General features: G+C 50.1%; 1 pseudogene; it reads left to right on the forward strand.

Annotated features, from left to right (window-relative positions):
• Positions 1-2,556: 2,556 nt before the first annotated feature.
• LOC140387444 (UDP-glucuronosyltransferase 2A2 pseudogene) lies at positions 2,557-11,885 on the forward strand (annotated as a pseudogene).
• Positions 11,886-12,167: the final 282 nt, after the last annotated feature.

Here is a 12,167-nt window from a genome sequence, read left to right on the forward strand (position 1 = left end):
AACCTCCACCCCGGCACGGACCACCACCCCAACCTCCACCCCGGCACGGACCCCCCATCCCCCTCCCCGGCACGGACCCCCCAACCCCCTCCCTGGCACGGACCCCCCCCAAACTCCCCCCGGCACGGACCACCCCCCCAACCTCCACCCCGGCACGGATCCCCCATCCCTCTCCCCGGCACGGACACCCCCCCCCCCCAACCTCCACCCCGGTACGGACCCCCCCCCCCCAACCTCCACCCTGGCACGGACCCCCTCCCCAACCTCCACCCCGGCACGGACCCCCCCCAACCTCCACCTTGGCACGGACCCCCCCCCCAACCTCCACCCCGGCACGGACCCCCCCCAACCTCCACCCCGGCACGGACCCCCCCCCAACCTCCACCCTGGCACGGACCCCCCCCCATCCCCCTCCCCGGCAAGGACCCCCTCCCGGCACTCCCCCGGAGCCCAGCCTACTCTAACCACCACCACCCCCCCCCCCCCCCCCCCGCCGCACACACACACACACACAACCCGAGACACACCTCACGCATTCAGACTGCGGCCAGGCCATCGCCTGCCCAGAGCCAACCCCCCAGGCCGTCACTCACCTCCACGCTGGTCGGCGTGAACCTGGAGCACAGGGTCACGCCGATGAAAAGGAGGTTTAATTTACGTCGACGTGAACGGTCATCACGTCGACGGGACTTCGGCCCATCCGGAAGGGAGAATATCGGCAGGCCGAAAATCGGCTGCCTTGCGCAGACCCGTGACATTCTCCGACGGCAGCGGCGACATTAACGCCCCGCCGACTTTTCTCCCTTCAGAGACTTCGGCAACCGGCGGGGGCGGGATTCACGGTGGCCAACGGCCATTCTCCGACCCTCTGGGGGGTCGGAGAATGACGCCCCTAGTTTTCCCCGGCATCCCAAACTATCCTGATAATCAAATTAAATCAAAAACCTAATTCCAACATGAAGGTAGCTCAAACATTATTCCAACAGACCACAGACTCTTATTGTTCCAACTCCTGCCTGCAATCGACTCTAAGTGCATAATGTCGCCCTCATTACAATGCAAGACCAAGCTAAGTGTGCCCTGCATCCCAGCTCTATTTTTAAACTTAACCTCATTTTGATGTTCAGATTAACTGTAACTTTCACATCACGTCTCCTCTACATCGCCTTTGCATGTCCCCAGGCTACCTCAAGTCTTCCAATTTGCTATTTTTATTGGCCCGAATTCCCCGGCCGTTGGAATTCTCTGTTCCCGCTGGCAGTGCATCCTTGTCCGGGGATTTCCCGGCGATGTGGGGTGGCCTCAATGAGAAATCCCATTGACAAGCAGCAGTAGTTGGGCATCCCGCCGCCAGCGAAACGGCACGGCGCCGGGAAACATGCGGCTGGGGGAACGGAGGATCTAGCCCATCATCTCCGAGAGAGACAGGAACAAGGGGCGGGATTCTCCCATTCCGCGGCAGAGTGTCCAGTCCGTAGTAAACACCGTCGTGTTTTACGATGGCGTGAACGGGCCGCTGCCAGAAGTAACTCTGACACCTACAGGGGGCTAGCATGGCGCTGGAGCGGTGTGCGCCGCTCCAGCTGCTGATCCCGGTTCGAACTTTGCGCCTCGGGATCCGCGCATGCGCAGAGGCCGCCTTCAACGCACCGGCCCCGATGCAACATGGCACAGACTACAGGGGCCGGCGCGTAGGAAAGGAGGTCCCCAGCTAGAGAGGCCGGCCTGCCGATTGGTGGGCCCCGATCGCGGGCCAGGCCACATCGGAGGCCCCCCCTCCCCGGGGTCGGCCCCCCACTCCCCCCCCCCCCACTCCCCCCCCCCCCCCCCCCCCCCACAGGCCGCCACCCGACCCTTCAACGCCGAGTTCCCGCTGGCTCAGAGCAGGTTAGAATGGCTGCTCGGCTCATCTGGGCCGGAGAATCGCAGGGGGGGGGTGGAGCAGCGTGGAGTGGCCCGCGACTGGCACCGCGCAACCGCGCCGGCGCCAATGGCGACGATTCTCCGCTCTGCGGAGAATTGCGTGCCGGTGTCGGGGCGGCGTGGCCCGGTCGCGGGAATTCTCCAGCCCGGCCCAGGGCTGGGAAAATCCCGCCCAAGTTTTTCCGTGAACAAATGTTCTGACGTTTATTACATACTTCCATGTAATAAAACCATTCAGGAATTCCAAATCCATGGGTTAATTCTAAAAATGCTGATGACTTTGAATACATAACAGCTATTTAAATGAAAAGAAAATCTGAAATTATATATTGGCCATGAACGCAGAAAGATCATCGTGAAAGGTGTATAGTTGAATGAAATGAAATGAAAATTGCTTATTGTCACAAGTAGGCTTCAATGAAGTTACTGTGAAAAGCCCCTAGTCGCCACATTCCGGCCCCTGTTCTGGGAGGCTGGTACGGGAATTGAACCATGTTGCTGGCCTGCTTTGGTCTGTTTTCAAAGCCAGCAATTTAGCCCTGTGCTAACCTGTGATTAATATTACACAATCAAAAGTTCATTTGGACTTTGGACTGACGAGTTGTAATAAAGTTCACTCTTACTGCAGTTGAAATATCAGCTGCCAGGAATACAAGAGCTGGTACAACACTTCATTTGTTCTTTATCAGTAAGTGAAAGGTTATAATTTCTCGATGAAACTTTTTCATAAATTACAAGTCGAAACTAATTTTTCAGTTGTGGCGAATAGTGAGCTGGGGGGTCAGATATGTAGCAGTGCGTTGAGTTTCTCAACACCGGCATTGCAGATGTCTGAAATCTAACCTTCCAAAGTTCCCTTGATTCAGGAACCGCTCCTTTGAATTGGATAAACTGCAAGTGTCTCTCCGTGGTTCTGAAAGGTTGGACTGCGAAACGAGAGAATAATTGAACAGTTAGCCAGTATCCGGGAAATGGCGGGAAATGAGTAGAGCTTTAATCAAGAATGAAGGTGGAATCTGACCCAAAAATGTCAAAGTGCCAGTGCCGACGGGAAAAAGGGAACCTCTTAGAAATGAAAAGTGAGTGGACGCGGTTAAGGCCGTCACTCTGGCGAGGCGGGGACTGTTAGAGCCGGAAATCGATTTAAACAGATGGCTATGTATTCAATATTGACAAGTGTGAGGTTATCCACTTTGGAGTTAAAAAAGATGGAACAGCGTACTTTCCAAATGGTGAAAACCATGAAACAGAAGAAGGGTTAATGTCCACTGTTTATTAAAATGTCATGGAAAGGTTCAGGGCGCAATCTCCCCGAATGGGGACTGAGTCCCGTAGTTCACGGGGTTAGCTGGATGTTTCCCGGCACTCGTAACATTAATCCAGATAAACCGGGGGCCTCAGCAGCGAAGTCTCCGATGAGTCTGCAGTTCACCCCATTTTCTGCGCTGAGGAGCTCCGCTCGGTGGCACTCCTCGATGCATCGAGAGATCGGGACAGCATTTTAAAATGACATCCCGAACGTTCGAGCACTCAAAACCCCTTCCAAGCCCCAACTCACTTGAGGGTGGGTGCCCCTCCCCCTCCCCCACCCCCATGCAGGGCATCTTCCAGGCCTGATCACCACCGCACGAGAGAAATGACAGCTTGGCATGAAACCTGCCCAGAGGCAAGCAGCTGGGGGCCTCCAACCCCCTGGGAGACCCCCATGAGTGCCGTTCCATCTGGTCTGCATTAGTTGAGACCAGCACTGAGCCATACTAGCCCGAGATCGCCAAGGCGAGGGGCTTAGAACCCACGCTTTGGTTAGATCTCGGGAATGCACATTACAGTGAGACTAGTTGTCTCACTCTAATATGTAGATTTGGCAGAAAGTGATCCATGCACGATGAGCGGGATTCACATCGCGACTTCTTGCGCGATCGCAGTAGATCTTGCAAGGCGTGCCAAACCGGGTAGATCCCAGAAATGGGATCCTCAGAAAACAATTCAAAAAGGCCGATGGAAATTTGTCCTTTAATTTGAGAGAAGTGGAATGTTAAAGAGCTGACGTTATGCTGCAGCAGCTACAAAGTCAAAGTGACAAAACTCTAGTTAGAGTAAGTCCGGAGTAATGTGTTCAGTTCTGGGCAAACCGGCGTTGAAAGATGTGCGGAGGTAGATTTACCAGACCGACACCTGGACTCCCAGTGTTACAGTGTGAGGAGAGATTCCACAAACAAGAGTTGTTTTGCTGGAAGTTGGATGGTGAAAGAGTAATTTGATCAATGTTACCAGAATGTTGCCTGGTATGGAGGGCATTAGGTATGAGGAGCGGTTGAATAAACTCGGTTTGTTCTCACTGGAACGAAGGAGGTTGAGGGGCGACCTGATAGAGGTCTACAAAATTATGAGGGGCATAGACAGAGTGGATAGTCAGAGGCTTTTCCCCGGGATAGAGGGGTCAATTACTAGGGGGCATAGGTTTAAGGTGAGAGGGGCAAAGTTTAGAGTAGATGTACGAGGCAAGTTTTTTACGCAGAGGGTAGTGGGTGCCTGGAACTCGCTACCGGAGGAGGTGGTGGAAGCAGGGACGATAGTGACATTTAAGGGGCATCTTGACAAATACATGAATAGGATGGGAATAGAGGGATACGGACCCAGGAAGTGTAGAAGATTGTAGTTTAGTCGGGCAGCATGGTCGGCACGGGCCTGGAGGGCCGAAGGGCCTGTTCCTGTGTTGTACATTTCTTTGTTCTTTGTTCTTTGTTTTCAACATATTAATGCAAACAGGGAGGAGAGATAGGGAGAAATTATTTCAGTTAGTTAGTGAGTCTCGGACTAGATGGAAAGCCCTCAATGTTCGAGCCAGGCCTTTTAGAAATGATGTTCAAACATAATGTGCACAGAGGGTGGAAGAAATTTGGCTACTGGCCAATGGCTGGCCGTTTCCACTGCTGCAAAACACGGTGTGGAGATCGACAGGAGGCCTGGCGAATCATAGAATCACTACAGTGCAGAAGGAGGCCATTCAACACATCAGGCTTGCAGTGTCCCACCGCACCCTGTCCCCACCTAACCTTTGGACACTAAAGGGATATTGAGCATGGCCAATCCACCTAACCTGCACATCTTTGGACTGTCTGAGGAAAGAGGAAACCAGAGTAGCCAGAGGAAACCCACGCAGACACAGGAAGAACTTGCAGACTCTGCACAGACAGTGACCCAGCGGGGAATCGAACCTGGGACCCTGGAGCTGTGAGGCAGCAGTGCTAACCACTGTGCCACTGTGCAGCTGCAATGGGTGCCTCAATCCTGCCAATGATATTTGATGCAGGGCCAATTATTAATGTTAAAGCTGAGATTGATCGGCGTGCAGGTACAGATAGTAGTGAGGAAGGCACATGGTATGTTGGCCTTCATTGCAAGAGGACTTGAGTACAGGAGCAAGGATGTCTTACTGCAGCTGCATAGGGCCTTGGTGAGGCTGCACCCGTGGTGGGATTCTCTGGCCATTCGCTGGAGTATTGTGTGCCTTTTGGTCTCCTGACCTAAGAAAGATATACTTGCCAAAGAAGGCGGGCAGGGAAGGTTAACCGGACTGACTCCAGGGTTGGCAGATTCGTATGAGGAGAGATTGGGTCAACTGGGCCTGTAATCCCTGGACTTTAGAAGAATGAGAGGGTATCTAATTCAAATGTAGGGCATTCTGACAGGTTGGACAGACTGGATGCAAGGATGATGTTTCCTCTGGATGGTAGATTTAGAACAAGGGGGTCACAGTCTCAGGATACAAGGTAGGCCATTTAGGACTGAGATGAGGAGAAACGTCTTCACTCAGAGGATGGTGAAGGCTACAGAGACCAAGTTGCAGAATATATTGAAGAGATATATGCACACATGAGTACGGCCTCAACCGGGACCTTGGATTCATGTCGCATTACATTCACCCCCCACCATCTGGCCTGCGAAATCCTACCAACTGTCCTGGCTTGAGACAAATCACACCTCTTTAACCTGTGATTATCCCTCTCTCCAGTTGTAAAGACTTAATTACCTGCAAAGACTTGCATTCTCGTCTTGCATCTTTGAATCTGTCTATATATATGTTTCTGGTACCTACCTCTTCATTCTCCTGAGGAAGGAGCAGTGCTCCAAAAGCTAGTGATTCGAAACAAACCTGTTGGACTTTAACCGAGTGTTGTAAGACTTCTTACTGTGCTCACCCCAGTCCAACGTCGGCATCTCCACATCATATTTAAGAATGAAATAGATAGACTTGCAGCTGTCAAGGGTATGGGAGAATGCGGGTGTCTGGTGTTGAGATAGAGGACTAGGCGCGATCATATTGAATGGCAGTGTTGGTTCGAAGGGCTGAATGGCCCACCAAACCTGCTCCTATTTTCTATGTTTCGATGTTTCTATGATTGTCCTTTCTCAATCAAAGGCATTAAGGGATATCAGGCAACGGGGATTATATGGAGATAAGTTGCAGGACAGTGCACAGTGGAACAGACTTGAGTGACTAAATGGCTTTCCTATTCCTGTAACTGTTCAAGATATTGTTTGGGGATGTCGGAAATCAACGCAACAACAAACAGAATGTCTGAATTACTGGGAGAAAGTTCAAAAGGGAGGAGCAATGAAAAACGAGAGGGCTGATTTTGAACCCTTGGCAGGGGGCCAGTGGCTGGGCGTCAACAGTAAACTGCTGTGGGAGTGGAAGTCAGGGGCTACTTTCAACTATCAGCACTCTGCAGCTGCTCTGCTGTTTGACCATTTCCACCAGATGGCGACAGCAAAGAGAATAAATGGATTTTCCGATTTTGGAGCTATGTAGGAAAACCCAGCGCCGCCCCAGCACCGATCCTCTGGCCAGTGAGGTGCTCACAGCCAGGCCTTGTAAAACTCCCGACCTCCACAAAATAAATGGCCAGAGAATTGTCAGGTCCATGGCCGTGCATGCGCATGGTGACAACCTGCAACGGTCGCCCATACAACATGGCACTGGACCTGACCTGCCAGATAGTGCCCCCCTGGTCACCCCTTCACCACCCCCTGCCCCCCCCCCGCACTTTAATCTAAGAATTTAGTTAACATTTGTATAAACACACACAGCAAGAATTCTTATCAACTGCAAACATAAAGACCCCACACAGCTACAATAATCTATGTAAAACCCTTAATGTCTTCCTCCTGAACAGTTCCAAATCAATAATAAAATCCAAGTAAAATTGAAACCCCTTTTCAAAGGCATGGCCCAGCACACGGCATTCTCACTGGTATAAGACTTCTTATTGATACTCAGTTCCCCTTTTCAAACAGAAGATTTGAATTCCTTGCAGAAAGCAATTATCTCTTTTAATTTACTAGTAGTCTGGAATAGCTTTTTAAAATGAAGATAAAGAAAAATACTTCTCTCAACCTGTGCAGTTCAAACCAGTCCAAAAACTCAAAGCGAAAGTAAAAACTCACAGAGCCACAGCCCAGCTCCACCCACACAATGACATCACTGAAGTCATGCGATAAGACAAAAACCTTTCTTAAAGGGACACTCCCATGGCACAGACTCCTTCTGTTTCTGAAGATTTGTGAATAGTACTGAACAATGTGCAATCATCATCCCGATCATCACCTATCCCTGTTACACTGCAGTGGAATCATCAGCTCTCTGTTGCACTGTGTTGTAAATGGTCTTTCTAGATGAACTTGCAGAGTTTGCTGCTTCCTGAACCTGTGCCAGGAATGGCTGCTCCCTGCTCATCATCGCCAAATCCATCACAATCTCCTTCGATGGCATCCAAACTTGTGTTGCATATGAGAAGTCATTCAGCCCAGAAGTCTTATTTCATTAAAGTAATGCCATAGACATAATTGTATCTGAAATGCTCACGGATGTGTCGGAAATTATCCATTTTGGCAGGCTTAGAAAAGCAGAGTATTTTCCAAAGCTGAGGGACTCGACAATGTTTTAATTCATGAGGATTTGTGTAAACAAACAACAACAATGTTCATGCAAGTACACCCAGTAATTAGGAAGGCAAATGGCCTGTTACATTTTATTGCAAAGGGGTTGTAGTGCAGGAGTAAGGAGGCCTTGCTGTGATTATCACACAGAACCACAGAAGTGTTACGGTGCAGAAGGAGGCCATTCGGCCCATTGTGTTTGCAACAGACTATGTTTGACTTTGCAGGTGCCATTCCTTGAGAACTGTGTAGAGTTATTTCATAGAATTTTACAGTGCAGAAGGAGGCCATTCGGCCCATCGAGTCTGCACCAGCTCTTGGAAAGAGCACCCTACCCAAGGTCCACACCTCCATCCTATCCCCATAACCCAGTAACCCCACCCAAAACTTAAGGGCAATTTTGGACACTAAGGGCAATTTTAGCATGGCCAATCGACCTAACCTGCACATCTTTGGACTGTGGGAGGAAACCGGAGCACCCGGAGGAAACCCACGCACACACGGAGAGGATGTGCAGACTCCGCACAGGCAGTGACCCAAGCCGGAATCGAACCTGGGACCCTGGAGCTGTAAAGCAATTGTGCTATCCACAATGCTACCGTGCTGCCCTCGGGGAGGATATGCAGACTCCGCACAGACAGTGACCCAAGCCGGAATCGAACCTGGGACCCTGGAGCTGTGATATCCACAATGCTACCGTGCTGCTCATGATCTATGGGGCGTCATTCTCTGACCCCCCGCCGGGTTGGACAATCGCCGGGGGCTGCCGTGAATCCCGTCCCCCGCCGGTTGCCGAAGTCTCCGGCACCGGATATTCGGCGGGGGCGGGAATCGGGCCGCGCCGGTTGGCGGGCACCCCCCCGCTCGATTCTCCGGCCCGTATGGGCCGAATTCCCGCCGATAAATTGCCTGTCCCGCCGGCGTGGATTAAACCACCTTTTGAACGGCGGGGCAAGGCGGCGTGGGTGGGCTCCGGCGTCCTGGGGGGGGCGCGGGGCGATCTGGCCCCGGGGGGTGCCCCCATGGTGGCCTGTCCCGCGATCGGGGCCCACCATGGCGGAGGCGGAAGAGACTCCCTCCACTGCGCATGCGTGGGAAACTGTCAGCGGCCGCTGACGCTCCCGTGCTTGCGCCGCCCGGGGATGTCATTTCCGCACCAGCTGGCGGGGCAACAAAGGCCGTTTCCGCCAGCGGAATCCTTCCGGCGTCGGCCTAGCGCCTCAATGTTGGGGCTCGGCCCCCAAAGATGCGGAGCATTCCGCACCTTTGGGGCGGCGCGATGCCTGTCTGATTGGCGCCGTTTTGGGCGCCAGTTGGCGGACATCGCGCCGTTTCGGGAGAATTTCGCCCATGATCTGCCACCCAGGGTATGTTAATTTTCCTTAGAGTGTGTGCAACAAAGCCTCATTAGTTGGATTCCTGGGTATGTGTAACAATTGAGCAGAATATATTATTTGGAATTCAGGAGATTAAAATGTAATCTAATTGAAAAGTACAACATTTTTAGAAGGTCTGTCAGCCGTAGCACTAAGGGAATTAAGTGAAAGTGTTGTTGAGGTAATTCAGCCATTACCAAATTGAAAGACAGAGCTGGGTCATAGGGTCAATTACACAGGCCGGGTCATAGGCCGAAGGTTTGATAGGTTTTTTTAATTTCTGTTGTGTTTCCAATATTTCTCTTCAATTCTCTCACAGGTTCTGGATGCCATTTTAATCCCAATATGGAGGATCGTGCATGGAAAAGCAGGTTCCAGGTTGCATACACTCTTGGTATCATCGCCACCCTGTCCTGTCCAATTACGCAGGGGGCTAATATATTGGTTGTTCCTGTTGATGGAAGCCACTGGGTCAACATGAGAATTCTAATAGAGGAACTGAAACTTCATGGACACACTGCCAGCGTCCTTTATGCCTCATCATCTTGGTACATCAATGAGAGGCCTGATCTATATCAATCCATTGTGGTTGAAGTGTCAGAATCCGCTTGGAATAATACAGCTGAAGATATTGTGCAACGTTTGGTTGAAAAGACATTAGATGCCTTCCAGAATGGTTGGATGCCATGGGCTGACATCCATTTTGAAATGATGCATTTTATCCACATCTGTCACACTTGGAATCGAGAGATAATTATTGCAATTTATGAAAACAAAAGTTTACTGAAGCAAATTGAAAATGCAAACTTTGATTTACTACTTACTGATCCTATTTTTCCTATTGGTCCAATTCTTGCTTATTCTTTCAAACTCCCTTTGGTGTATAATGTTCGATGGCTCAGTACTGGAGAAGCTCATTTTCCCCTCGCACCATCGCCTCCTTCCTATGTCCCAATCCCTGGTTCACAATTGACAGATAAAATGAGTTTTCTTCAAAGAACTCAAAATGTCATTACAAAACTTTTTCAAACATACAATTCAAAATTAATGATACACCAAATATACACTGAAGTCTGCCATCGCTATCTGGGCCCAGACACAGATATTGAGATGATTCTCCTGAGGGCAGATGTGTGGCTGATGAGAGTTGATTTTATATTTGAATTCCCGAGGCCCACCATGCCAAACATTGTTTACATTGGGGGATTCCAGTGTAAACCATCCAAACCTCTAGCAGCAGAGTTTGAAGAGTTTGTCCAATCCTCAGGGGAACATGGGATTATTGTGATGTCTCTGGGGACCATGATCAGCTCATTGCCAATGCAAATTTCAATGAAAATAGCAGAGGCCTTTGCTCAAGTACCTCAGAAAGTTATTTGGAGACACGATGGAAAGATTCCTCCCAACTTAGGAAATAATACGCTACTGGCAAAATGGATCCCTCAGAATGACCTTCTAGGGCACCCCAAGGCACGAGCCTTTGTTGCCCATGGTGGCACCAATGGAGTTTTTGAAGCCATCTATCATGGGGTGCCAGTAGTTGGCATCCCTCTGCTTTTTGACCAGTTTGATAATCTATTTAAACTTGAAACCCGAGGGGCAGCAAAAGTGATTAATGTCGCAGCCATGCAGTCAAACGATCTTTTGCAGGCACTTAACGAAGTCATAAACAACACATCCTATCGGATAACATGCAGAAACTCTCTGCTCTCCACAGGGATCAACCAGAATCTCCAATGGAGAGAGCCATTTTCTGGATTGAGTATGTTGCTCGACACAAAGGTGCAGCACATTTACGCTCAGAATCTTACCGACTCCCTGGTATGTTTACTATTGTGTGGATGTGATGATCCTCCTGTTATCTGTGTTACTAATGGTTACAGTGCTGACAGTTCTACTGTTGAAAAAACTTTGTAACATTGCTCGAAAGAAAAAGCAAAAATTCAGTAAGATATTTGCTTTTGCTGGGAAAAGGGCTTCGAATTATTTACACTATTGTCCTACCTATAATTTGAAAGCTTTGTCTGGACTTCTTAATCAAAGGGAAATGTTTTTCACAAACTACCCCATCTACAAAATGGTCCGAGCAAATTGAGGGCCAAATAGAGTTGGGAATTTGAAAATGCCATTATTAGTGACTCAGGGAGAGGTTTTTTTCATGGAATGACAGAGAAAAACGTGTTTTAAGGAGGAATGAGCATATGATTGGAGAGCCTACCCTCAGATCTTAATATCACCTGCTTTCAACAAACTCCGTTTCACTCATTTGATACCAATTACGCACAAAAGCAGATATCGTTCAGCAAAGTTCTAAATATTTTTGAATTTCAACAACTTCAAATACCTTAAAAGGGAACTAACTTTAGACGACGGAGACTCTGTTTTAACATATGCTTTAAGAAGCTTATTTTATGTTTCTCTTTGTAATGCATAACTTGTATACAACATAACGCTATCCCACTGCCCACTCCCACCTCCCTCACACCTCTTCAGCCCCCCCTCCCCCACCACCCAGACTGAGGTTCAGCAGAGCACGGAGACTGGAGAGAGGGGTAAGAGTTTGAAGACTGGAGTGGGTTGGGGGTGGTAATTTTTAGACCCTGAGACTGGGGTGTGGGAAGATTTAGATGATGAGAATGAGGTGGGTTTGGTGAGGATGGGGGGGGGGGGGGGGGGGGGGGTTTAGACCCTGATACTGGAGTCGGGGAGATTGAAGGTGTGGCGGGAGAGGTAAGATTGCAGTTGATGGCAGAACGCTGTTGATCTGAGATCAAACACATTCCAAATTAGGACATGTGGGGCAGGGTGCCCCGCCAGCAGCAGGATCCTCCATCCCGGCAGCCGGCCAATGGGGTTTCTCATTGTGCACCCCCCCCAATGTGTCGGGAAATCCGCGGGCGTGAGTGCACTGCCTGCGAAAGAGAG

The sequence above is a fragment of the Scyliorhinus torazame genome, chromosome 12, assembly GCF_047496885.1.
Source record: "Scyliorhinus torazame isolate Kashiwa2021f chromosome 12, sScyTor2.1, whole genome shotgun sequence".
In the NCBI taxonomy this organism is placed as follows: domain Eukaryota; kingdom Metazoa; phylum Chordata; class Chondrichthyes; order Carcharhiniformes; family Scyliorhinidae; genus Scyliorhinus; species Scyliorhinus torazame.